This window comes from Oncorhynchus gorbuscha, linkage group LG17, assembly GCF_021184085.1.
Source record: "Oncorhynchus gorbuscha isolate QuinsamMale2020 ecotype Even-year linkage group LG17, OgorEven_v1.0, whole genome shotgun sequence".
NCBI lineage: Eukaryota > Metazoa > Chordata > Actinopteri > Salmoniformes > Salmonidae > Oncorhynchus > Oncorhynchus gorbuscha.
Genome location: NC_060189.1, coordinates 10,518,437 through 10,545,976, shown reverse-complemented (window position 1 = coordinate 10,545,976; position 27,540 = coordinate 10,518,437). Strand labels below are relative to the sequence as shown.

The 27,540-nt window shown below is 43.6% G+C and overlaps 1 pseudogene; it reads left to right on the top strand.

The window, feature by feature from the left end:
* Positions 1 to 13,766: 13,766 nt before the first annotated feature.
* LOC124002296 overlaps positions 13,767 to 27,540 on the top strand; it is a 410,022-nt pseudogene continuing 396,248 nt past the window's right edge.

The window sequence follows — 27,540 nt, the reverse complement described above, 5'->3', positions numbered from 1 at the left end:
GAAATCGTTGGTTGTTTGATTTGTTGTGAATAGTGCCTCAATCAGATAACTATAGTATTTCAATTTATTGAGCTAGGCCATTCTTAGCCAGGCAATTGTTTTCTTACACCCCCATGCATGCTACGGCAATGCAGTGTCCTGCTTGAAAACATTGTAGTGCACTAAAAACAAATCACTGCCATAAAAGCAGGTAGTTATGAAAAGTTCATTGAGGAACTGAAGAACTTGGCAAATTAAATATTTTGGATGTTAGTCTCTCCACCGGCCGCAGGTGTTTATTTTCCTTGTGTGTGTCATTAATTTGATGGCCTCTGGCCCGGTGTTTTAATGCCGTCAGGTGTCGTCACTGATTAGGGCCATAAAACTCAAGTGTGGCTCTGGTACATGCCCAGCACTCTAAGAAGCCAATTCGCAGAGAGGCTCCGAGGAGGTGTTCCACCTCCACTGTGTGCATTAACAGTCAGGCAGACCCGTTTAACCGGGCCACGAGGTTGTTTATTTTTAAACTGCCACTGAGTCACTGATCAATGAACTCCCCACTCACCTGGGTTGCCACTCACCTGGGTTGCCACTCACCTGGGATGCCACTCACCTGGGATGCCACTCACCTGGGTTGCCACTCACCTGGGATGCCACTCACCTGGGTTGCCACTCACCTGGGATGCCACTCACCGGGGTTGCCACTCACCTGGGATGCCACTCACCTGGGATGCCACTCACCTGGGATGCCACTCACCTGGGATGCCACTCACCTGGGTTGCCACTCACCTGGGTTGCCACTCACCTGGGATGCCACTCACCTGGGTTGCCACTCACCTGGGATGCCACTCACCTGGGATGCCACTCACCTGGGTTGCCACTCACCTGGGTTGCCACTCACCTGGGATGCCACTCACCTGGGTTGCCACTCACCTGGGATGCCACTCACCTGGGTTGCCACTCACCTGGGATGCCACTCACCTGGGTTGCCACTCACCTGGGATGCCACTCACCTGGGATGCCACTCACCTGGGATGCCACTCACCTGGGTTGCCACTCACCTGGGTTGCCACTCACCTGGGATGCCACTCACCTGGGATGCCACTCACCTGGGTTGCCACTCACCTGGGATGCCACTCACCTGGGATGCCACTCACCTGGGTTGCCACTCACCTGGGATGCCACTCACCTGGGATGCCACTCACCTGGGTTGCCACTCACCTGGGATGCCACTCACCTGGGATGCCACTCACCTGGGATGCCACTCACCTGGGTTGCCACTCACCTGGGATGCCACTCACCTGGGATGCCACTCACCTGGGATGCCACCACCTGGGTTGCCACTCACCTGGGATGCCACTCACCTGGGATGCCACTCACCTGGGTTGCCACTCACCTGGGTTGCCACTCACCTGGGATGCCACTCACCTGGGTTGCCACTCACCTGGGATGCCACTCACCTGGGATGCCACTCACCTGGGTTGCCACTCACCTGGGATGCCACTCACCTGGGATGCCACTCACCTGGGTTGCCACTCACCTGGGATGCCACTCACCTGGGATGCCACTCACCTGGGTTGCCACTCACCTGGGTTGCCACTCACCTGGGATGCCACTCACCTGGGATGCCACTCACCTGGGTTGCCACTCACCTGGGTTGCCACTCACCTGGGATGCCACTCACCTGGGATGCCACTCACCTGGGATGCCACTCACCTGGGATGCCACTCACCTGGGATGCCACTCACCTGGGTTGCCACTCACCTGGGATGCCACTCACCTGGGATGCCACTCACCTGGGTTGCCACTCACCTGGGTTGCCACTCACCTGGGATGCCACTCACCTGGGTTGCCACTCACCTGGGTTGCCACTCACCTGGATTGCCACTCACCTGGGATGCCACTCACCTGGGATGCATAGTGTGTGTAGCCTATCTGTTTATGCGGTGGAGGCTCCTCAGAGGAGAAAGGGGTGTACCATCCTCCTCAGTGAATTTCATAAAATAGTGAAACATTAAAGTTATGCTTTTTAGATAAATCTATACTAAATACATTGCATTCGAAAAGTATTTTCCACATTTTGTTACATTACAGCCTTATTCTAAAATGTATTAAATAGCTTTTTTTCTTGTCCGGGCTCTGGCTGTGAAACTCAAGGACATTCAGAGACTTGTCCCAAAGCCACTCCTGCGTTGTCTTGGCTGTGTGCTTAGGGTCATTGTCCTGTTGGAAGGTGAACCTTTGCCCCAGTCTGAGGTCCTGAGCGCGCTGGAACAGGTTTTTATCATGGATCTCTTTGCTTCATTCATCTGTCCCTCGATCCTGACTTGTCTCCCAGTCCCTGCCGCTGAAAACCATCCCCACAGCATGATGCTGCCACCACCATGTTTACTGTTGGAATGGTGCCAGGTTTCCTCCAGATGTGATGCTTGGCATTCAGGCCAAAGAGTTTAATCTTGGTTTCATCGAACGAGAGAATTTAGTTTCTCGTGGTCTGTGAATCCTTTAGGTGCCTTTTGGCAAACTCCAAGCGGGCTGTCATGTGCATTTTTCTGAGTAGTGGCTTCCGACTGACACTACCATATGGCCTGATTGGTGGTGTGCTGCAGAGATGATTGTCCTTCTGGAAGGTTCTCCCATCTCCACACAGGAGCTCTGTCAGACTGACCACTGGGATCTTTGTCACCTCCCTGACCAAGGCCCTTCTCCCCTGATTGCTGAATTTGGCCTGGCCAGCTCTATGAAGAGTCTTGGTGGGTTCAAACTTCTTCTGTTTAGAATTATGAAGGCCACTGTGTTCTTGGGACCTTCAATGCTGCAGAAATATTTTGCTACTCTTCCCCAGATCTGTGCCTCGACAGAATCCCATCTCGGATCTCTACAGACAATTCCTTTGACCTCATGGCTTGGTTTTGCTCTGACATACACTGTCAACTGTGGGACCTTATATAGACAGGTAGGTGCCTTTCCAAATCATGTCCAAACAATTGAACTTAGCACAGGTGGACTCCAATTAAGTTGCAGAAACATCTCAAGGACGATCAATGGAAACAGGACACACCTGAGCTCAAATTCGAGTCTCATAGCAAAGGGTCTGAATACTTATGTAAATAAGGTATTGTCACGACTTCCGCCAAATTTGTTACCTCTCCTTGTTCAGGCGGCGTTCGGCAGTCGTCGTCACCAGCTTTCTAGCTGCCACCGATCCACGTTTCTTTTTCCATTTGTTATGTCTTGATTACACACACCTGGTTCCTATTACGTTATTATTATTTCGGTATTTAACCCTCTGGTTCTCATTAATTTTTGTGCGTGATTGTTCCTGGTTGTGTGTTAGTCTTTTGTGTTAGGGTTTGTTATCCCTGCGTGGATTTATTGGCTGATTATTTTTCTGAGATACGTACGTTATTTTATTCAGTTCTATGTGCTGTCAACCCGGTCACCAAACTTGACAGGTATTTTTGTTTTTATAAATGTGCAAAAATGTATAAAAACTGTTTTCACTTTGTCATTTTGGGGTATTGTGTGTAGATTAATGAGAATTTTGATTTGTTTGGTCCATTTTAGAATAAGGCTGTAACGTAAACAATTTGGAAAAAAAGTGAAGGGGTCTGGATACTTTCCTGATGCACTGTATATTCACGTCACCAAATAATTCATTTAAACACACTGTTTTGCAATGAAGGTCTACAATAGCCTCAGCAGCACTCTCTGGGGTAGCATCATAGTGTAGGGCAGAGGACAGCTAGTTCCCATCCTCCTATGGGTAAATTAACTTCAATGCAAAATCAAGGTTCTCACCCTCTTCCACAGTAATTATAACGACTTCTGGAGGACAACCTCCAACCTGTCAGAGCTCTTGCACCATGAACTGACATGTTGTCCACCCAATCAAAGGATCAGAGAATGAGCTACAGCTAGCTAGTACTGCAGTGCATAAAATCTGTTGAGCTGTTGACTCACAGAGAAAGACAACAGTTTTGAACAAATACATTTCTTCAACAACTAAGGAGAAGCATGAGCAAGCGAGAGAGAGCGCTAGCTATAAAAAAAAACGTTCACTTACTTAGCTAGCTATAGCAGCTAGCTAATATAGCCTACTCAAACAACCTGTTCAAACAGAGAGGAATACTATTTATGTTAGCTAGCTGGCTAAGGCTATCCAACACTGGAACTTATTTTATAAATTCCCACTGGGGCCCGCCCGTGTAACTGCTAAACTGCTTACTGTTCACTGTACTGTGTGCTTGTAGGCAGTTTACTAATATGTTAAAGTAGCTATGTTGACTATGACGTTAGATAATATGGTGACATTGACAACGATGTAGGCTGTGTGTAGCGGTTAGCGGTTATTGTATGAACGTTTGGCTTGGCATTTTTTTTTTCCCGCCTGGTCACAGACAGCTGTTGTGTTGTGCAATAAAGTCCAATTAAAGGTGAGAGGAGGAGAGCACGTAGAAGAAGAAGGAATTATACAACAAGTAAAGTGATCATGCTGTTTGTATGTGGCTGCTATGAAAGTGAACTGTGTTTTAAATCAATCAAATCAAATGTTAATTGTCACATGTGCTGAATACAACAGGTGCAGACCTTAACGTGAAATGGTTACTTACAAGCCCTTAATAACCAACAATGCAGTTCAAGAAAGTTAAGTTACAACAATAATGAGGGTATATACAGGGGGTAGCGGTACCAAGTCAATGTGCAGTGGTACAGGTTAGTCAAGGTAACTTGTACATGTAGGTAGGGGTAAAGTGACTATGCATAGACAATAAACAGCGAGTAGCAGTGTAAAAACAAAGGGGGGTTCAATGTAAACAGTGGTGGCCATTTGATTAATTGTTCAGCAGTCTTATAGCTTGGAGGTAGAAGCTGTTAAAGATCCTTTTGTTCCTCGACTTGGCGCTCCGGTACCGCTTGCCATGTGGGAGATCAGGGGTGTATTCATTCAACCTATTCTGTTGGAAAGCGTTTCTTAAATAGAAGCAAACAGAACGAAACAGGGATAAACATACTTGCATTTGTCCAATAGAAACTCTCGTTTGCAACTGTTTGGGAAAATAGGGCGAAAATATGAGAATCATGTAGTATCCTAAACCTATCGATGTTACATTGAGCTGGGTGAATTGAAAATGAATGACAGTCATCCAACATGCTGTAATAGAGATAAGGCCATGCTCATCAATGGAAAAAACAAAAAAAACATCATCCCTGATCTTAAATGGCACCGACCGCCACTGGTCTTGAGGATATACAGTTGAAGTCGGAAGTTTACATACACCTTAGCCAAATACATTTAAACTCAGTTTTTCACAATTACTAGTAAAAAAATCCCTGTCTTAGGTCAGTTAGGATCACCACTTTATTGTAAGAATGTGAAATGTCAGAATAATAGTAGAGAGAATTATTTATTTATTTCAGTTTTTATTTCTTTCATCACATTCCCAGTGGGTCAGAAGTTTCCATACACTCAATTAGTATTTGGTAGCACTGCATTTAAATTGTATAACTTGGGTCAAATGTTTCGGGTAGCCATCCACAAGCTTCCCACAATAAGTTGGGTGAATTTTGGCCCATTCCTCCTGACAGAGCTGGTGTCACTGACTCAGGTTTGTAGGCCTCCTTGCCCCATTTTCCCTCCAAACATAACAATGGTCATTATGGCCAAACAGTTCTATTTTTGTTTCATCAGACCAAAGGACATTTCTCCAAAAAGTATGATCTTTGTCCCCATGTGCAGTTCCAAACTGTAGTCTGGGTTTTTTATGGCAGTTTTGGAGCAGTGGCTTCTTACTTGCTGGGCGGCCTTTCAGGTTATGTCGATATAGGACTCGTTTTATTGTGGATATAGATACTTTTGTACCTGTTTCCTCCAGCATCGTCGCAAGGTCCTTTGCTGTTGTTCTGGGATTGATATGCACTTTTCGCACCAAAGTATGTTAATCTCTAGGAGACAGAACGCGTCTCCTTCCTGAGCGGTATGATGGCTGTGTGGTCGCATGGCGTTTATACTTGCGTACTACTGTTTGTACAGATGAACATTGTACCTTCAGGCGTTTGGAAATTGCTCCCAAGGATGAACCAGACTTGTGGAGGTCTACATTTTTTTCCTGAGGTCTTGGCTGATTTCTTTGGATTTTTCATTGATGTCAAGCAAAGAGGCACTGAGTTTGAAGGTAGGCCTTGAAATACATCCACAGGTACTCCTCCAATTGACTCAAATTATGTCAATTAGCCTATCAGAAGCTTCTAAAGCCATGACATAATTTTCTGGAATTTTCCAAGCTGTTTTAAAGGCACAGTCAACTAAGTGTATGTACATTTCTGACCCACTGGAATTGTGATACAGAGAATTATAAATTAAATATTTTGTCTGTAAACAATTGTTTTACAGAAAAAAATACTTGTGTCATGCATAAGGTAGATGTCCTAACTGTCTTGCCAAAACTATAGTTTGTTAACAAGAAATGTGTGGAGTGTTTGAAAAACGAGTTTTAATTAATGACTCCAACCTATGTATATGTAAACTTCTGACTTCAACTGTACTTTGAATGCGTGTTGTGTAACTATTCCTATTTATGCAGTCTGTTTACACGGTTTTGCCTCCCTGGTTCATCCAGTACAATCAGCTCCTTTGTAATCACTTGAGAAGTATAGAGTGGGAACACAGTAGGCTATTCCCTCTTAGCCAGTCAATGTGATTCATTTTGAGCGATCACAACTGCAGTTTTGTGATACGAATCACTAAATGGGCCTCTCTGGTCTCTGAAGCTGCGAGCAATGGCCAGGCAGCCCTGCAGATAAGTGGGCTGCCCACTGGAAACGGAGCAGGCTGTGAGGGGTATTTACTTGCTCCACTGTATTCTGCTCTGAATGACACTACACTCGCTGAGGTAAACATACAAATAAATGACAGGAAAAAGAGCAGAAAGCTCTTTTCCTAGTTTTCATCAGAACTCTCCCCATCGTTGAATGCTTTTTCGCTCTCCTTTCATCTCCCATTGTCTTTGTTCTGAAAGGTGAATGTCGATGCTCTTGTCTTTGCGCATAACTTGTCATTTTTCATTACAGACAATACCTCCCACAAACATGTACGCCCTCGTTAATATGACACAATGACAACAACAAAGTGCCTCTGTGGCTTGTGAGCAGGAGTGCAGATTCTACGAGCCTACATTTTAGCCTTCAGTTCCACTGTCGACTGGAGCAGGAAAACATCACTTCCTGCCTTCTGACCTTGACTAACAAAGGAGCCAACTACCAGTAATTTTCCACACAATGAAATTGATTTACCAACTGATTGTGCTCCAACTGACTAGCCTGTATGTTTGGCCATGAGAAAAAGATGCACAAGTAATGGATCCAAGGATTTATTCATCTGAAAGTAAATTGACACTCCGACTATTTCGCTCTGCGGTTTCACACAGAGTAAATGAGTAAGCCAAACCCGTGACATGTTGTTGTTTGGATAAGAGGATGTGAAAGAAGAGAGCAATCGGTTTTGTCGCCTCCGTTCATTTTTTAATGTGGATTCATTTAAATCTCGTCAAAAGGACACACCCCTGGCAAGTGCATGTTTCTCGACTGGGCGATTGCCCCGTAAATAAAGAGAGCTAATTGTGTTGCCTGCGGCAGTGATGTGCGGCCTGACCTTATCAGAAGAGGCTTCGTCTGCCTCTCCATCCTCCTGCCTCTGTGACTCACCCAGCCTCCTTACTCAGTCGAGCCTGGGGAAGGAAAAGGACGTTCTTTGCATCGCGGTAGATTTCAAATAACCCCTCAACCGAAAAAGGAAAGAAGTACAGAGCGAGGGAAAGAGGGAAAGAGGGGAAGAGGGAAAGAGGGAAAGCAAGAAGGAAAGTGAGTGGTGCCTTCCTTGTCCAGCAGCTCCCCTCGCCACCTCAGTAAACAGGTGATGCAAAATAACCCCTAAAGTGAGAAAGAGAAGGGAAATGAATGAAGCAGGAGAGTTATAAATAAAGAAATGAGTGTGGGCTTTACTTGAGTTTATTGACGGCCCCTTGCCAAACATCCATCAGTTGGTTACAGAGGTTTTTTGGGGACGCCAGGGATGGAGAGCTGGAGGGCCAGGCAAGTTGATGGATCACCTACACGCCACGCCATCGTCACCACGGTGAACTCACCCTCAGAATTGAGGAGTCGCAGTTCCTGTCTCTCTCTCTCTCTCTCCCTCCACCTCTCTCTCTCTAATCCATCTCTCTCGCACTCTCTCCCCCATCTCTCTCTTCCATCTCTCTCTCTCTCTTCCATCTCTCTTTCCCCATCTCTCTCTCTCCTCCATCTCTCTCCCCCACCTCTCTCTTTCTCCCCCATTGCTCTCTCTCCCCCATCTTTCTCTCTTCCATCTCTCTATCTCTCTTTCATCCCTCTCACTCTCTCTTCCATCTCTCTCTCTTCCATCTCTCTCTCTCCCATCTCTCTCTTCCCCCCATCTCTCTCCTCTCATCTCTCTCTCTCCCCCTCTATCTACCTTTCCCTATTCAGCAACACCTGGATGAATCATACTAATAAGGTTAGAGCATCTTTGTTCCACCGGATGACAGCTTATAAATGACAGTAGCACAGGTCTCGTCCTCTGCTGGCCGGGCCAATCACCTCCGCAGGGGACTCAACCATGTGACTTCCAAGGGGGAAGCTTAGTGGGGGTTGCAAGTTGCTGTTCACAGGAAAAGAAAGGAATGGACACAGGCGTTAGAGAAAAAAAGGATGGCATCCAAAATGATAAGTAATGGGCTGGAGAGAAATGACAGCCTAGAACCAATATGACCGCCAGGGCCTATTTATTACTCCCAGATGTGTGCACCAGTGGCAGAGAACCTGACACTTCCTGTTTAATAATGTTACCACCACGCTATCTCGAGTTAAATACTCTGCCTCAGAGGCTCGGTTTATGACCGCCACTGAGGGCAGGATATTGTGTGTATGCCTGTGTTTGTTCATGTGTGCGTGTCTGTATGGGTTTCCGTTAGCCGGTAATTGCCGGCTTTTGGCACGATAAAATAAAAGCCGATAAATACAATCGTAGCCGGCCAAATTGTCCGCGCCTGCATATTGTACACTCCGATTTCACTCTTCAGCAACAGTCTCTCACTCCTTGCCAGCACGGGCCTGCTGCTGAGGAGAGAGAGGGAGGAGCCTTGAACTAGGCTACTGTTGATTGTGAATATGGAGACCTTTTTCATTGAAGTAAAAACTCAAGTTAGAGAGTATGTCTAAAATGAAGCTCCTACAAGGGAATGTCCTCCGCATCGACAAGGTTTAATATGGTAGAGGACAGAAGATGAGAAGAATGTTGATGCTGCCAAATGCAGGTTACTGTGCAAATCGCTTTCTAGTAGAAAGCAATTCTGGAACTTTTATTTATTAAATCATTTGTTTTATTATTATTATTAATATTGTACAGTGGGGCAAAAAAAGTATTTAGTCAGCCACCAATTGTGCAAGTTCTCCCACTTAAAAAGATTAGAGAGGCCTGTAATTTTCATCATAGGTACACTTCAACTATGACAGACAAAATGAGAAAAAAAAATGGTAGGATTTTTAATGAATTTATTTGCAAATTAATAGTGGAAAATAAGTATTTGGTCAATAACAAAAGTTTATCTCAATACTTTGTTATATACCCTTTGTTGGCAATGACAGAGGTCAAACGTTTTCTGTAAGTCTTCACAAGGTTTTCACACACTGTTGCTGGTATTTTGGCCCATTCCTCCATGCAGATCTCCTATAGAGCAGTGATGTTTTAGGGCTGTTGCTGGGCAACACGGACTTTCAACTCCCTCCAAAGATTTTCTATGGGGTTGAGATCTAGAGACTGGCTAGGCCACTCCAGGACCTTGAAATGCTTCTTACGAAGCCACTCCTTCATTGCCCGGGCGGTGTGTTTGGGATCATTGTCATGCTGAAAGATCCAGCCACGTTTCATCTTCAATGCCCTTGCAGATGGAGGAAGGTTTTCACTCAAAATCTCACGATACATGGCCCCATTCATTCTTTCCTTTACACGGATCAGTTGTCCTGGTCCCTTTGTAGAAAAACAGCCCCAAAGCATGATGTTTCCACCCCCATGCTACACAGTAGGTATGGTGTTCTTTGGATGCAACTCAGCATTCTTTGTCCTCCAAACACGACGAGTTGAGTTTTTACCAAAAAGTTATATTTTGGTTTCATCTGACCATATGACATTCTCCCAATCTCCCAATCTTGGATCATCTAAATGCTCTTGGCCATAGTGGAGTTTGGAGTGTGACTGTTTGAGGTTGTGGACAGGTGTCTTTTATACTGATAACAAGTTCAAACAGGTGCCATTAATACAGGTAACAAGTGGAGGACAGAGGAGCCTCTTAAAGAAGAAGTTACAGGTCTGTGAGAGCCAGAAATCTTGCTTGAGTGTAGGTGACCAAATACTTATTTTCCACCATAATTTGCAAATAAATACATTAAAAATCCTACAATGTTATTTTCTGCACAATTGGTGGCTGACTAAATACTTTTCTGCCCAACTGTATATTATTGTTATTTTTTTTAGGCCTATTTATTAATCTAAACCAGTTCTTTAAATATGCCAACCATGTTTTGCATTATCAATTGTCCGATAAATTCAAATCCTCCCAGTCATTTGTGTGTGTGTGTGTGTGTGTGTGTGTGTGTGTGTGTGTGTGTGTGTGTGTGTGTGTGTGTGTGTGTGTGTGTGTGTGTGTGTGTGTGTGTGTGTGTGTGTGTGTGTGTGTGTGTGTGTGTGTGTGTGCAGTATGTGTGTGTGCAGTATGTGTGTGTGTGTGTGTGTGTGTGTGTGTGTGTGTGTGTGTGTGTGTGTGTGTGTGTGTGTGTGTGTGTGTGTGTGTGTGTGTGTGTGTGTGTGTGTGTGTGTGTGTGTGTGTGTGTGTGTGTGTGTGTGTGCACAGTATGTGTGTGTGCAGTATGTATGTGTACAGTGTGTGTGTGTGTGTGTGTGTGTGTGTGTGTGTGTGTGTGTGTGTGTGTGTGTGTGTGTGTGTGTGTGTGTGTGTACAGTGTGTACAGTGTGTACAGTGTGTACAGTGTGTGTACAGTGTGTACAGTGTGTACAGTGTGTACAGTGTGTGTACAGTGTGTACAGTGTGTACAGTGTGTACAGTGTGTACAGTGTGTGTGGGTGTGTGTGCACAGTATGTGTGTGTGCAGTATGTATGTGTACAGTGTGTGTGTGTGTGTGTGTGTGTGTGTGTGTGTGTGTGTGTGTGTGTGTGTGTGTGTGTGTGTGTGTGTGTGTGTGTGTGTGTGTGTGTGTGTGTGTGTGTGTACAGTGTGTGTACAGTATGTGTGTGTGTGTACAGTGTGTGTGTGTGTGTACAGTATGTGTGTGTGTGTACAGTATGTGTGTGTGTGTGTGTGCACGTTTGTCTCTATTTCACTTAGATTTTTCAGCAGGGGAGGAGGTCAGGTTCATATTGCAGAGCACTGCACTGCCCAGCATGGAGTTATTAGCATTTCAACCACCTATTTGGCCTCTCACACCAGAGTGGTTGGAGTGAGATGCACAGGGGGAGGAGAGTGAGAAGAAGAAGATTAGGGAGACATTCAAGACACATACTATTAAAGAAGATCTAAAGGGAAAAAAATACTGCTTAAAAAACTGAATTAGCAGGTGTTCCCAGGACATTTCAGTCACCTCCCACCTCCCATCCTGGACAGGAAATTTGCACCGAGCCACAGTGCTGCGGGGACATACTCTTTTCACACCTAAACCTAACTACAGTAATGGATGTTTCTGTTACTGTTTCATCAGGGAGCCACAAAGATTAAGTAAACTAATGTCATCGATGAATTGACATCGTTTGACATCGTTTGACATCGACATGTTGCCACAGAACAGAAAAGCTAAACAAATGATTCTGTATCCTGAATTTCACATTGATATCGCTCAATTTTTAACATTCGCGCAAAGTAATGATACTGGGTGTGTAAGTCTGTCTCCAGTATAATATGGTCATGTTGGCCTTGTGGGCCCTCCAACAAATAAGACCAAGTACATCCAAAATCCATCAGATTAACGAATTAAACCAGCAACACAAATTATTCATCATCCCAGGCATTTCATTTTGACGAACCAATCGCAGTGAAATGAGATTAAATTTAGTCATGATCAGTGTCATATTTTTATTCAGGTAAACTGTAGATAGGCTTGATAGCGGCATTGGCGTTGTCGGTTGGCAAGCAAGTAAAACGTTGCACATTGACGTTACACATTGTTCACTTTTGGGAAAACGGATCCACTTGGTAGCTATCGTTAGTTTAAATAAATCGAAATGACGTACAAATATGAAAATGCAATTGTAAACTGTAAAGTATAAACCCGCCATAGTTTAATTTATGAATGAGGTCCCAGGCAGAGGGTTCTCAGTTGAACCTGAATGTGCATCTGGTCTCGCATTGGACAGTCGTTGATGTATAACACCGCACACCGGGGAAATGGCATGAAAAGAGTGTGTCACCAGTGCTCACACTTCCTAGAGCATGGCTTATGATCTCTCATGATGGGGCGGTTAGACAGGATCGCCATGAATCCCAGCAGGCTCCCGGAAGTCGGCAGGTCATAATCCTTCGAAGCGCCGCGATTCCCGAAGTAGAGTGCAGCCGAGGAACGTGGGGGAGAAGGGAGTAAGGGTCTGACAACAGTCAGTGCTGTTGTGTTTTTGTTGAGGACTGGAAAAAACTAGATTATTTTGGGTCTGGAAGTAGGGGGAATAGGGGTTGGTTGCTGATGACAGTTGAAGGAGAGGGGAGTTCGCTGAAGGGTACGGTGCGCCTCGTGAGGCGGAATCGACTGCAGTGTCATCACTTCTGACCATAAATTCCACCTGGCCCAGTCCTTGCAGTCTGGAGTTCATTTTCTCCAGGGCTATTTTTAGCTGCCGGCAGAACAGTGCTACCTGGGTTTGAAGGCTTGTGTTGCTCCAGGCTGCAGGAGCGTCACTTATCTGTAAGGCTTCTATTTTTCTCTGTGACTGAGGGAACTTCTGTGGAGGGAGGAACACTGAAGGTTTTGCATTTGCTTTGTAATTTGGAAAAGCTTCAAACCGTTCTGTGGTGTGCATCTCGGACTCAGAGGTTTTTAGTTATATACAAAGCAAAACAATGATTTAGTGATTTAGGCCTATCTATACCACAATGCTGTGTCAAATGAGTATAGGACTATAGTTTATTATATTTGGAAGAATGAGCATTAAAACATTGCAAGGACACTGATTCATGCAACATTTGGCCCAGAATATAATTTAGTTTCAGATGGATAAGGAAAAAAGTACTCTGCAAAATAGCCTTCATGCAGATGATTATTTTTCTTGTGCTTTTCAATGCATGGTCAGTCATGGTTGTTTTGTTTGGTTACACCCTCCTGCAGGTATGCCAAATGGTGCCTATTAACTGAGCATAATGTTATTCATTTAAGCATTCCCTCGCTCAAAAGTAAATAAATGCCACCAAACAGATTCATTTCATGCCTCTGCAATCCCATGGTGCATTAAATGCTCTGGATCCCCTGGGACACCCTAGTGTGCCTTTTAATAGTCTAAACTAAGTTGTAACTTACTTCAGGGCCAAGCACTAGTTAGCCACTCATCATGTCTACCTCTAAGAATAAGAAAGTCTCTCCCAGGTCTTCAGCCACGTTTGATGCACTGCCCTACAGTAGTATCTAACTGGAAACACGGTCTTGTCACTGTCTGCCACTGTAGTCATGTTACGCTCCATCACACTATAGTCCAGCACTGAGATGTTGTTGCTCAATGGGTGGTAATCTGAGGATTAATGACAGTTGTACATCTGCCAGTCATGTCGTCGAGCCCCACAGATGGTGAGGGACCATAGGGACTCTCTCTCTCTCTCTCTCTCTCTCTCTCTCTCTCTCTCTCTCTCTCTCTCTCTCTCTCTCTCTCTCTCTCTCTCTCTCTCTCTCTCTCTCTCTCTCTCTCTCTCTCTCTCTCTCTCTCTCTCTCTCTCTCTCTCTCTCTCTCTCTCTCTCTCTCTAGGTTGGGACCGCTGGCTGTCGGGAGAGGCGTTCCGGGAGAGGCGTTTTCTGCGTTTTGCAAGTTCTACGAGCGAGGAGACTTCCCCATCGCTCTGGAGCATAACACCAAGGGAAACCAAATCACATGGAGGGTAGGTTACCACAAAGCATTCACTACTACAGCAGTCTGTTGAGACGGTACAGAATGTGGATGCTACAGAATACATTGGAGGTGAATAGCTTGAATTACCCCTGTACTGTACAATACTGTATGCAATTCATCATGTTCATCATTAGATGCATATTGTATGGTATCCCTCTAATATTGTATGCCTTTACACTCAGCCTAAACCTTCAGCAGGCTCTTGTACTCACAGTTTGATGATGGTGTCAATGATCTCCATGATACTGCATGTGATCTGTGTCTGTGTCATATGTGAAACACACAATCAAACTTTTCCAATGGACCCAGGATGTCACAATAGGTCAATGTTAATGTTGGATATAGCCGTGAGGACAACGGTCCAGACAGACGTATCAGCATGTCTTTCTCCATCTGGGTCTGTATTGTTCAACACATCCCGTGGGCCCAGCAGTAAGATTACTCCTTCTACTAATAACCACGATGGTTTATTTAAGCAATAAGGCCCGAGAGGTTGTGGTATATGGCTAATATACCAGCCCTGGGCTGTATTCAGGCCCCTTTCACTTATTCCACATTTTGTTACGTTACAGCCTTATTCTAAAATGGATTAAATAAATAAAAAATGTCCTCATCAATCTACACAAAATTCCCCGTAATGACAAAGCGAAAATAGTTTTTTTAGAAATTTTTACAAATGTATTATAAATAAAAACTGAAATACCTTATTTACACAAATATTCAGACCCTTTGCTATGAGACTCAAAATTGAGCTCAGGTGCATCCTTTTTGCATTGATCACATCCAAGGAAACTCAAGGATGTAATCACTGTCAAAGGTGCTTCAACAAAGTACTGAGTAAAGAGTCTGAATACTTATGTAAATGTGATATTTCAGTTTTTTATATTTTAATACATTTGCAAAACAAAAGAAAAAGTATTTGCTTTGTCATCATAGGGTATTGTGTGTAGATTGATGACAAAAACCACAACAATTGAATCCATTTTAGAATAAGGCTGTAACGTAACAGAATGTGGAAAAAGTCAAGGGGTCTGAATACTTTCTTCAAGATATATTCCTCAAGGTAGCGGAATTTCAGGGAACACTCTTAGTTGGGGGTGACTTCAATTGTTGTCTGGATCCGATTCTGGATAGATCCTCAGCTAAAGCATCCTCATTGACTGAGTCAACCAAATGCACTCTATCATTTATGAAAGACTTAAATTGAAAAGACACATGGAGACAACTCCACCCTCAAGATAGGGATGACTCATTCTGCTCATTCTGCATAGCTCTCATATCTGGAGTGATGTTTCCCCCCTATCAGCACAGGTAACCCATAGAGTTGTGGAAACTGAGTATTTATCCAGAACTATCTCAGATAATTCTCCCTCACACTTTCTGTGTGGATGCTGGATGGAGTTCAAGGGACCTATAGATGGCGCCTAAACTCTTTTGAAACTGAAGCAGAGTTGTGTCACTTTATCAGAGACCAAATTACGTTTTTCTGTGAAACCAACTGTCCGTCCTCTCGCAATAGTTTGTAATCTGGGATACATTAAAGGTCTTTTCTAGGGGTCAAATCATTTCCTACCAAAGGTCTCAAAAAGAAATGCACTGCTAAATTGATTGAATTATGGAATTAAGTCCTATTGCTACAAAAATAACAACAAGAAACATACCGCTCGTTAGTGAATAAAAAACGAAAATATAATACCTTAAGTCAGTGGTACTCATTGCGTGGTCACCCTAATGATTTTCCAATTTTCCATTCATAATACATAACAATGATACAATTTCAATTCAATGTCTTTAATGCAGGCCTGAATCACTTCATTGAATATATCTATTGTTCCCTGGATGGCCGATAGATGGCAGTATAGCGCAGCTGTTGAACAGAAAGGCCGAAATAGAACGCAACTGCTCAGCTACAGCAACCGACACTTAGCTACACTTAGCTACATTAGCTACTAGCTAATTGTTCAGTCTGATAGACATGGATTGATTTATTTTTTAAAAAGAAACGTAAATCTATTGACAATGAAAATGAGTGGGAAGAGCTGGAGAACAACGTGACAGCTATGAACGAACAACCACCAGAGAACCAGGAAAATCAGGAAGATGGCAGCGGGGAAATGCAGCTAGCTAACGTGGCTAACGTGGCTAACGTAGCTAACGTGGCTAACGTAGCTAACGTGGCTAACGTGGCTAAAAGAAGGATACGGTCAATTCAAACAGAACATGGAAAGTTCCCAGAGAAATGGACTAACATATATTTTTTTGTACTGCATAATGTGACTAGGTCACTTGGTCTTATTTGCCAGAAGGCAGCCATTTGTTTTAAGCAAGGAGATTTAGAGCGACATTTCCAGTCACACTATGCCCACCTTGACAAAACATATCCGCCACAAAGCAACCTCAGAAATAACAAAATAGCACAACTCAAAAGACAACAACAAATGATGGACAGATCTAGCACTGTTGCAGAGAAAAGGACAGAGGCAACATATGAGATTGCTTGGATACTCACGAGAAACAAGAAGGCCTTCACAGATGCGGGGATTGTCAAATAATGTTTTGGTCTCACCCGAAATATTGCATGCTGATTTCACAAACAAGTTAGCTATTTTAAAGCAAATGTAAGGGACTGTAACTCTCAGACTCGACCATAACAAGACACATAGAAGACATCGGTGAGGACATCGGTAAGCATCTGATTACTGACATAGTACTGCGCTTGATGAAAGCACTAATATAAGTGACATTGCCCAATTATGTGTTTGGGTCCTCTTCCTCAAAACGATTCATTCAGAGAGGAACATTTCTGTTTACTGCCCCTTCAGGGACCAACACGAGGAGAACATGAAAGCCCTTGTTACATTTTTTGCTGATAATAATATTACCTGGTCAAATCTGGGATCTGTGTGCATTGACAGCGCCCCAAACATACGAGGCAGGGAGAAAGGACTCAACAATGAACATTGTGAAACAGAGAAACAGACTGACCAATGCACATCTGGATTGCCTCACAAGGATAGCAACAACAGACTATACATTTAGAATGAATTCAGTCAAGGAGCAGAAGGGACATTTTCGCTCATCCAACTACTGAGGTAACCCTTAATATGGGTCTTATACATGTGATGTAGCCTATATGATGTGTGTATGTATATGTATGTATATGTGTATGTATATATATATTTGTGATGTGCTGTTCATCAAATCAATTGCATGTGCTCTATTGCTCTCTATTGCTGTCAATTGTTTGGGTTGCGTTTTGGTTTGTTCCGTTGAACAGGTGTTTTTCTGGGAATACGTTCCTGTTGTTTTGTGGCTACTGTTGTGGTCCTGTTTCTGTTCTTTGGACTTGTAAATAAAACGCCCTTTCTTGCAATTCGCTCTCTCCTGCGCCTGACTCCACACCCACCTCTCATAGGGAGAACTTGACACCCCTTTACAAAAATAGTGAGTAATACTGCCCTAAGTACTTACAAAACTGAAAAGGCTATTCTTAGAACTAGGCAAAGATATTATGAATTTGGCGAGGAAAACATGCAAAGTCTTGGCCTGGCAGATAAAATATGAGGAGAATTCGAGAATCATCAACTATTGAAACACAGAAGGGTCAAGTGTGATTCATTTAAACAATACTTTTCTAAGTTCTACACTTCTGATGGAACGGAACCAGCAATGATAGACACATTTCTATCTACTATTGAACTACCGCACCTCACACAGGAAGACCAAAATGAACTGATCGCCCTTGTCACGTTCTGACCTTAGTTATTTTGTTATGTCTTTGTTTTAGTATGGTCAGGGTGTGAGTTGGGTGGGTTGTCTATGTTAGTTTTTCTATGATTTGCTATTTCTGTGTTTGGCCTGGTATGGTTCTCAATCAGAGGCAGCTGTCAATCGTTGTTTTCTATTGTGTTTGGTGGGTGATTGTTTTCTGTTGTGTGCCAGAACTGTTTTCGGTCGTTTCTCTTTGGTATTTTTGTTATTTCCGTATTTATTCTAATAAATATAGACACATACCACGCTGCACGTTGGTCCTCTCCTTCTTCCACCAACAACGGCCGTTACAGCCCTTTTACAAAAAAATTAAATCCAAAAGGCAATTTCCTCTCTACAATCTGCCAAATCAACAGGAGTCGATGGCTTTCCCCCAGAGTTTAAGGATTTGCTTATTCCTCTCTTGATGGATGTCCTAAATGTAGCTGCTAAGACGCAGAGCCTACCGGACTCCTTTTCCACGGCTATTTCCACGGCTAACAGTTATACATAAAAAAATAAAGATCCTCTACAATGCTCTTCCAAGGGTGAGCCTGGACAAATTAACATGGGATTATAGTCTAGGAGGTCCCCACCTACCAAAATCCAAGATGTATTACTGGACAGCACAAATGAGATTTAATGTATTTCTTATTTGAAAATGAACCAGCCTCTTCTTGGACAGAATGGAAAGGTTTGTTCCTAATGAAGAGGTTGGGAATAATATTATCTACAAGTGGAACCCCAAAACTATATCAACAAGAATGAGCAATCCCTGTTTCATCAATTTAGCAAGATCTTGGTATGAAAATCATACATGATCTTGGATAGCAAAAATGTTCAACATTGGCATGAGAAGGGAATGACGCATTTAGAACACTGTTGTATACAGTAGATGGGCTACTTATGTCATTTAGAACACTGTTGTATACAGTAGATGGGCTACTTATGTCATTTAGAACACTGTTGTATACAGTAGATGGGCTACTTATGTCATTTAGAACACTGTTGTATACAGTAGATGGGCTACTTATGTCATTTAGAACACTGTTGTATACAGTAGATGGCCTACTTATGTCATTTAGAACACTGTTGTATACAGTAGATGGGCTACTTATGTCATTTAGAACACTGTTGTATACAGTAGATGGGCTACTTATGTCATTTAGAACACTGTTGTATACAGTAGATGGCCTACTTATGTCATTTAGAACACTGTTGTATACAGTAGATGGGCTACTTATGTCATTTAGAACACTGTTGTATACAGTAGATGGGCTACTTATGTCATTTAGAACAGTGTTGTATACAGTAGATGGCCTACTTATGTCATTTAGAACACTGTTGTATACAGTAGATGGGCTACTTATGTCATTTAGAACACTGTTGTATACAGTAGATGGCCTACTTATGTCATTTAGAACACTGTTGTATACAGTAGATGGGCTACTTATGTCATTTAGAACACTGTTGTATACAGTAGATGGGCTACTTATGTCATTTAGAACACTGTTGTATACAGTAGATGGGCTACTTATGTCATTTAGAACACTGTTGTATACAGTAGATGGCCTACTTATGTCATTTAGAACACTGTTGTATACAGTAGATGGCCTACTTATGTCATTTAGAACATTGTTGTATACAGTAGATGGCCTACTTATGTCATTTGAGCAACTGAAAGAGAAATAACAGTTATCCAATAATCATTTATTTTGTTATTTACTGTTAAACTTTCTCAGAAGCACTCTTGGAGATATGACTTTACCAAACCTATCAAGTATTGAACAACTACTCCATGATAACCAACTACTCCATGATAACCATGACTATAGATTTACATTACCAGTCCAAAGTTTCAGAACACCTCAAGGGTTTTTCTTTATTTTTTACTATTTTCTACATTGTGGAATAATAATGAAGACCCCAAAACTATGAAATAACACATATGGAATCATGTTGTAACCAAACAAATCTAATAATATTTAATATTTCAGATTCTTCTAATAGATACATTTTGCCCTGATGACTGCTTTGCACACTCTTGGCATTCTCTCAACCAGCTTCATGAGGTAGTCATCTAGAATGCATTTCAATTAACAGGTGTGCATTGTTATAAAAGTTAATTTGTGGAATTTCTTTCCTTCTTAAAGCATTAGCAACAATTTGTGTTGTGACTAGGTATACAGAAGATAGCCTTATTGGATAAAATACCCAGTCCATATTATGGCAAGAACAGCTCAAATAAGCAAAGAGAAACAACAGTCCATCAATTACTTAAAGACATGAAGGTCAGTCAATACGGACATTTCAAAAACGTTGAATGTTTCTTCAAGTGCAGTTGCAAAAACCGTCAAGCGTTATGATGAACCTGGCTCTCATGAGGACCTCCACAGGAATGGAAGCCCCAGAGTTACCTCTTCTGCGGAGGATAAGTTCATTAGAGTTACCAGCCTCAGAAATTGTAGCCCAAATAAATGCTTCACAGAGTTCAAGAAACAGACACATCTTAACATCAACTGTTCAGAGGAGACTGTGAATCAGGCCTTCATAGTCACATTTCTGCAAAGAAACTACTACTAAATGGATACCAATAATAAAAAGAGACTAGCTTGGGCCAGGAAACAAGAGCAATGGACATTAGCCCAGTGGAAATCTGTCCTTTGGTCTGGAGTCCAAATTGGAGATTTTTGGTTCCAACTGCTGTCTTTGTGAGATGTGGTGTGGGTGAACGGATGATCTCCACATGTGTTTTTCCCACCGTAAAGCATGGAGGAGGAGGTGTGTGGGAGTGCTTTGCTGGTGACACTGTCTGGGATTTATTTAGAATTCAAGGCACACTTAATCAGCATGGCTACCACATCATTCTGCAGCGATACACTATGCCATCTGGTTTGGGCTTAGTGGCACTATCATTTGTTTTTCAACAGGAGAATGACCCAACACACCTCCAGGCTGTGTTAGGGCTATTTTGCCAAGGATGAAAGTGATGGAGTGCTGCATTAGATGACCTGGCCTCCACAATCCCCCGACCTCAACCATATTGAGATGGTTTGGGATGAGTCGGACCGCAGAGTGAAGGAAAAGCAGCCAACAAGTACTCAGCATATGTGAGTACTCCTTCAAGACTCTTGGAAAAGCATTCCAGGTGTAAGCTGGTTGAGAGAATGCCAAGAGAGTGGAAAGCTGTCATCAAGGCAAAGTGTGGCTATTTGAATAATCTAAAATATATTTGAATTTATTTAACACTTTTTGATTTCTTCACTATTATTCTACAATGTATAAAATAGTCAAAATAAAGAAAAACCCTTAAATGCGTAGGTGTACTAAAATGTTTGACCGGTAGTGTATATCCAGAGTGTACTCATTGCTAATGCAACACTGCCCAAAACCAGATGTGCATAAGTCAAGAGAGCGATGGGAATCCGATTGGAATACTACAATTGAAGAGGGGCTGTGGTCAGACTTATGCCAAGATAGTGTGTCAGCAACCATCAGCTCTAGATACAGACTACTCTAGATACAGACTACATTACAACTTCTGACACCTCAGAGGATACATAGATATAACCCTGAAATATTAGCAATGTGTTTCAGATATGGAACAACAGAAGGCACTTTTTTGCATTCTACCTGGCATGATGTATGTGATACCCTGGCCTTTATTATGGAGGTCCCTGTCCCACTTGACCCTGAAATATGCCTTCTGGGTAACTTCACAAATGTGAATTTGAGGAATAACTTCAACATCAAATTGACAGAAATTGCCCTTGTCACTGCAAGAAAATATGTTGCATTGACATGGAAATCAGATTCCCCTCTTTTACAAACTGACTCTCTGAAATGAATAAGTGTATTCCTATGGAGAAGATTACCTACGCTTTAAGAAATAAATTGAACTACTTTGTGAAAATATGGCAATCCTTCCAGTACTAAATGGAAACACATCCATTGAGGTTGGTGGATGTGAGCTTGTAGATCAATGTAGATTATTGTAGCTACTGTCTCTCTGTAATGTACTGTTTGTATTGTCTTGTGTATTTGTTGGTATCTCTTGTCATTTGTCTTATTCAGTCATTATTAGTAGAAGATGTATTCTAATGAAAAATCAAATACTGAGTAAAAGTGAATACTTATGTAAATGTGATATTTCCGTTTTTTTTTTTTTTACATTTCCAAAAATGTCTAAACCTGTTTTTGCTTTGTCATTATGGGGCATGTGTGTAGTAGATTGATGAGGGGGGGGGAACAATCCATTTAAGACTATGGTTGTAAACGTAACAAAATGTGGAAAAAGTGAATGGGTCTGAATATTTAACGAATACACTGTATATACAAAGTATGTCCACACCCCTTCAAATGAGTGGATTTGGCTATTTCAGCCACACCCGTTGCTGACAGGTGTATAAAATCGGGCACACAGCCATGCCATCTTCATAGACAAACATTGGCAGCCGAATGGCCTTACTGAAGAGCTCAGTCACTTTCAACGTGGCAACGTCATAGGATGCCACCTTTCCGATAAGTCAGTTCGTCATATTTCTGCCCTGCTAGAGCTGCCCCGGGCAAACTGTAAATGCTATTATTGTGATGTGTAAACGTCTAGGAGCAACAACGGCTCTGCCATGAAGTGGTAGGCCGCACAAGCTCACAGAACGGGTCTGCTGAAGGCTGAAGCACGTACTGCGTGAAAGTCATCGGTCCTCTGTTGCAACACTCACTACCGAATTCCAAACTGCCTCTGGAAGCAACGTCAGCACAAAACTGTTCGTCGGAAGCTTCATGAAATGGGTTTCCATGGTCAAGCAGCCGCACATCAGCATCGGCTGGACTTTGGAGCAGCGGAAACGTGTTCTCTGGAGTGATGAATCGCGTTTCACCATCTGGAGTCCAACTGATAAATCTGGGTTTGGCGGATGCCAGGAGAACAATACCTGCCCTAATGCATAGTGTCAGCTGTAATGTTTGGTGGAGGAGGAATAATAGTCAGGGGCTGTTTTTCATGATTCGGGCTAGGACCCTTCCGGTGAAGAGAAATCTTAATGCTGTAGCATACAATTACATTCTAGAAGATTCTGTACTTCCAACTTTGTAACAACAGTTTAGGGAAGGCCCTTTCCTGTTTCAATATGACAATGCCAAAGCGAGGTCCATACAGAAATGGTTTGTCGAGATCCGAAGAACTTGACTGGCCTGCACAGAGCCCTGACTTCAACTCCATCGAACACGTTTGGGGTTCATTTGGAAATGCCGACTGCAAGTCAGACCTATTCGCCCAACATAGACCGCTGCGCCACTCGGGAGCCCTAAGGCACTGCATCGCAGTGCTAGAGGCACCACTACAGACCCTGGTTTGATCCCAGGCTGTATCACAACCGGCCGCGATGGGGAGTGCCATAGGGCAGCGCACAATTGTCCTGGTTAGGATTCGCCCGGTGTAGGCTGTCTTTGTAAATAAGAATTTGTTCTTAATTAACTGGCTTGCCTAGTTAAATAAATGTTCAATAAAAAACATCAGTGCCTGACATTTGCTTCTCAGAAGAGTGGAAGCAAAGGGGGGACCAACTCCATATTAATGCCTATGATTTTGGATTGAGATGTTCAACGAGCAGGTGTCTACATACTTTTAGCCATGTAGTGTATATTGGTCATATACCACAAACCCCCAAGGTGCCTTGTTGCTATTATAAACTGGTTACCAATGTATTAGAGAAGTAAAAATACATGTTTTTGTCATACCTGTGGTATACGGTCTCATATCCAGCATTCAGGGCTTGAACCACCCTGTTTATTAAGTAAATCTCTGCTCTCACAGCGTTGCGAGGTTTTCCACAACTTCTAAACCAGAGCCATCACCACTGCACTTAATGACATTTAGAAACGAAAGCAAGGCTAAATTAATCAAAGCATTTTCTTCCGTTTTTCTACTGCTCCAAAGAGAGAGAGGCAGCTCATTCTTCACTGTCTCCAGGTGAAAACATTGTGAAAGCATCTGCATGAATTATTAATGTATAGTGTTCAAATGAATATTGTGTGTTGGCGGTGCGCTTTTACCACAATAATGGCTTTCTTTGTCCTCTTATGAAAAAGCTCTCAGCAAAACTGGAATCGTTGTATGAAATTGTTTGCTGTCATACCTAATGCAGCTGTAATGCCTTTGAGTTCACCTGTCTGACTTCTTCTAATTCTCCTTGTCTGTCTGTTTCATTGCTCCCTCAATGTGAGTGTTTATGTGAGAACATCTCAGAGGGATGAGTGTTCATGTGTATAGCCTACAGCAGGTAGCCTAGTCAAGCATGTGTTGGTGTTCTAAACTAGCATGTGTTGGTGTTCTAAACTAGCATGTGTTGGTGTTCTAAACTAGCATGGGTTGGTGTTCTAAACTAGCATGTGTTGGTGTTCTAAACTAGCATGTGTTGGTGTTCTAAACTAGCATGTGTTGGTGTTGTAAACTAGCATGTGTTGGTGTTCTGAACTAGCATGTGTTGGTGTTGTAAACTAGCATGTGTTGGTGTTCTAAACTAGCATGTGATCCGCCCATCCGTTTGGGTAGAATAACAACACCTTTTTTGTCAGTGTTTTATCCTCTCCTCTTGTCTACATTTAAAATCCCTCCAAACAGAGTAGTCTCGCAGAAGGGTAGTCGCGCAGTGGAGAGTGGGTAGAGGATAGTGGGTAGCGGGTAGTGTTTAGCGGGAGGTGGAGAGTGGGTAGTAGAGAGTAGGTAGCAGAGAGTGGGTAGTGGATAGTGTTTAGCAGGAGGTGGAGAGTGGGTAGCGGGAGGTGGAGAGTGTTGTAGCGGGAGGTGGAAAGTGGGTAGTGGACGGCGGAGATTCGGTAGCGGGAGGTGAAGAGTGGGTAGCGGGAGGTGGAGAGTGGGTAGCGGGAGGTGAAGAGTGGGTAGCGGGAGGTGGAGAGTGGGTAGCGGGAGGTGAAGAGTGGGTAGCGGGAGGTGGAGAGCGGAGATTCGGTAGCGGGAGGTGAAGAGTGGGTAGCGGGAGGTGGAGAGTGGGTAGCGGGAGGTGAAGAGTGGGTAGCGTGAGGTGGAGAGCGGAGATTCGGTAGCGGGAGGTGAAGAGTGGGTAGCGGGAGGTGAAGAGTGGGTAGCGGGAGGTGAAGAGTGGGTAGCGGGAGGTGGAGAGTGGGTAGTGGGAGGTGAAGAGTGGGTAGCGGGAGGTGAAGAGTGGGTAGCGGGAGGTGAAGAGTGGGTAGCGGGAGGTGGAGAGTGGGTAGCGGGAGGTGAAGAGTGGGTAGCGGGAGGTGGAGAGCGGAGAGTCGGTAGCGGGAGGTGGAGAGTGGGTAGCGGGAGGTGGAGAGTGGGTAGCGGGAGGTGGAGAGTGTTGTAGCGGGAGGTGGAGAGTGGGTAGTGGACGGCGGAGATTCGGTAGCGGGAGGTGAAGTGTGGGTAGCGGGAGGTGGAGAGTGGGTAGCAGGAGGTGGAGAGTGGGACCATTTCAGGTTGTCTGTGTGTATGCCGAGGAACTTAAAACTTTCCACTTCCCACTATCCACTCTACTGGGTTTTTCGCTGAGCTTACTTCATGCAGGAGATTGGTGGATGGAGTAGGGCACACCTGTGAATGCTCAGCTGTGACATAAAGCCACTGACCCTCCACCCCATTCAGCAAGAGGTTCCTCTCTCCATGCATACCTTTGGTTGTTTCGTTGTGGTTTTGGCAGTTGACACCTAATTTACTGACCTTCATGCCTCATCTGATTATTGTTGTGAGTGTTTACTTTATTTATGGAATAAACTCACTTTGTTATTCCTTTACTAGTGTGTGATTTCCCATTGTTTGTTACAATCTTGAGCCAGGTTGTAACAGGCTGTGTGTTTGCACTGAGCAACCCTCAGGACAGAGGTTCAAGACTGCGGCTCTGGATCAATCTTGCCTGGAGGGTTGGCTATAGGACGAAAAAGAAAATGTGGAAGAGGGCAGGAAAATATTTGGCTTAAGGTGCACGAGCCCAGTCTGTGTGTTAACTGCATTTGTGTTATTGTAGAGTGTATGTGTCTGCCGTCAAGAGTTCACAGTCCCTGCCCCCACAAAGATGGGCTCTGTGTTTTTGTCTACGTGTGAGAGGGGGAGCAGGAAAGTGGCAAATGTCCTCGCGATGGCATGCCTCTGAAATTGACCGTGAAATAGCCACAAACAGCAGGCTGAATATCATTGGTTACATACAGGTGTCCTATTCATTTCACACTTTGGGTAAAAAGTCTCCTCCGTTCATCCCCTTTTCTGTGCAGTAGGGAGCAGCAGCGCTTGGCTCTTCCTCCTCTAGGCTCCTACGGAATCCCCTTTTCTGTGCAGTAGGGAGCAGCAGCGCTTGGCTCTTCCTCCTCTAGGCTCCTACGGAATCCCCTTTTCTGTGCAGTAGGGAGCAGCAGCGCTTGGCTCTTCCTCCTCTAGGCTCCTACGGAATCCGTCTCTCATATCTTTCACAACCCCCCCCCCCCATCTCCCACTCTACTTCTTAATCACATTTCTGAACCGTGGGAGAAGTACTAAAGAAAAACTCTGGCCTGGTCCCTTTGAGACTTTGTTCAATTTGCCTAAACAAAGGAGAATTAAAGTACAGCAACCTTTCTGTCCAGTCTTGATCAGAGGAGAAAAGAACATGGATTACTTTCCCCTGTAATATATTGAACGAAAATATAAACACAACATGTAAAGTGTTGGTCCCATGTGGTCCCTGAAAAGTAAAGATCACATAAATGTTCCATATGCACAAAAAGCTTATTTGTCTCAAATGTTGTGCACAAATTTGTTTACATCGATTTTAGCGATAATTCCTCCGTTGCCAAGATAATCCATTCACCTGAAAGGTTTGGCATATCATGAAACTGATTAAACATGATTATTAATCAGGTGCACCTTGTGCTGGGGAGAAAAAATGGCACTATAAAATGTGCAGTTTTGTCACACAACACCATGCCACAGATTACTCATGTTTTGACGGAGCGTGCAATTGGCATGCTGATGGCTAGAATGTCTGCCAGAGCTGTTGCCAGAGAATTAAATTTATTTCTCTACCATAAGCCACCTCCAACGTCATTTTAGAGAATATGGCAGTACGTCCAAACAGCCTCACAACCGCAGACCATGTGTAACCACGCCAGCACAGGACCTCCACATCCGACTTCTTCATAAGCAGCTGTTCAGGGAAGCTAGAAAGCATTATACACAAGCAGTTAGAAAAGCCAAGGCTAGCTTTTTCAAGCAGAAATTTGCTTCCTGCAACATTAACTCAAAAAAGTTCTGGGAAACTGTAAAGTCCATGGAGAATAAGAACACCTCCTCCCTGCTGCCCACTGCACTGAAGATAGGAAACACTGTCACCACTGATAAATCCACTATAACTGAGAATTTCAATAAGCATTTTTCTACGGCTGGCCATGTTTTCCACCTGGCTACTCCTACCCCGGTCAACAGCACTGCACCCCCCACAGCAACTCGCCCAAACCTTCCCCATTTCTCCTTCTCCCAAATCCAGTCAGCTGATGTTCTGAAAGAGCTTTCTTTCTAAAATTATCTGCCGAAATTGTTGTCACCCCTATTACTAGCCTGTTCAACCTCTCTTTCGTGTCGTCTGAGATTCCCAAAGATTGGAAAGCAGCTGCGGTCATCCCCCTCTTCAAA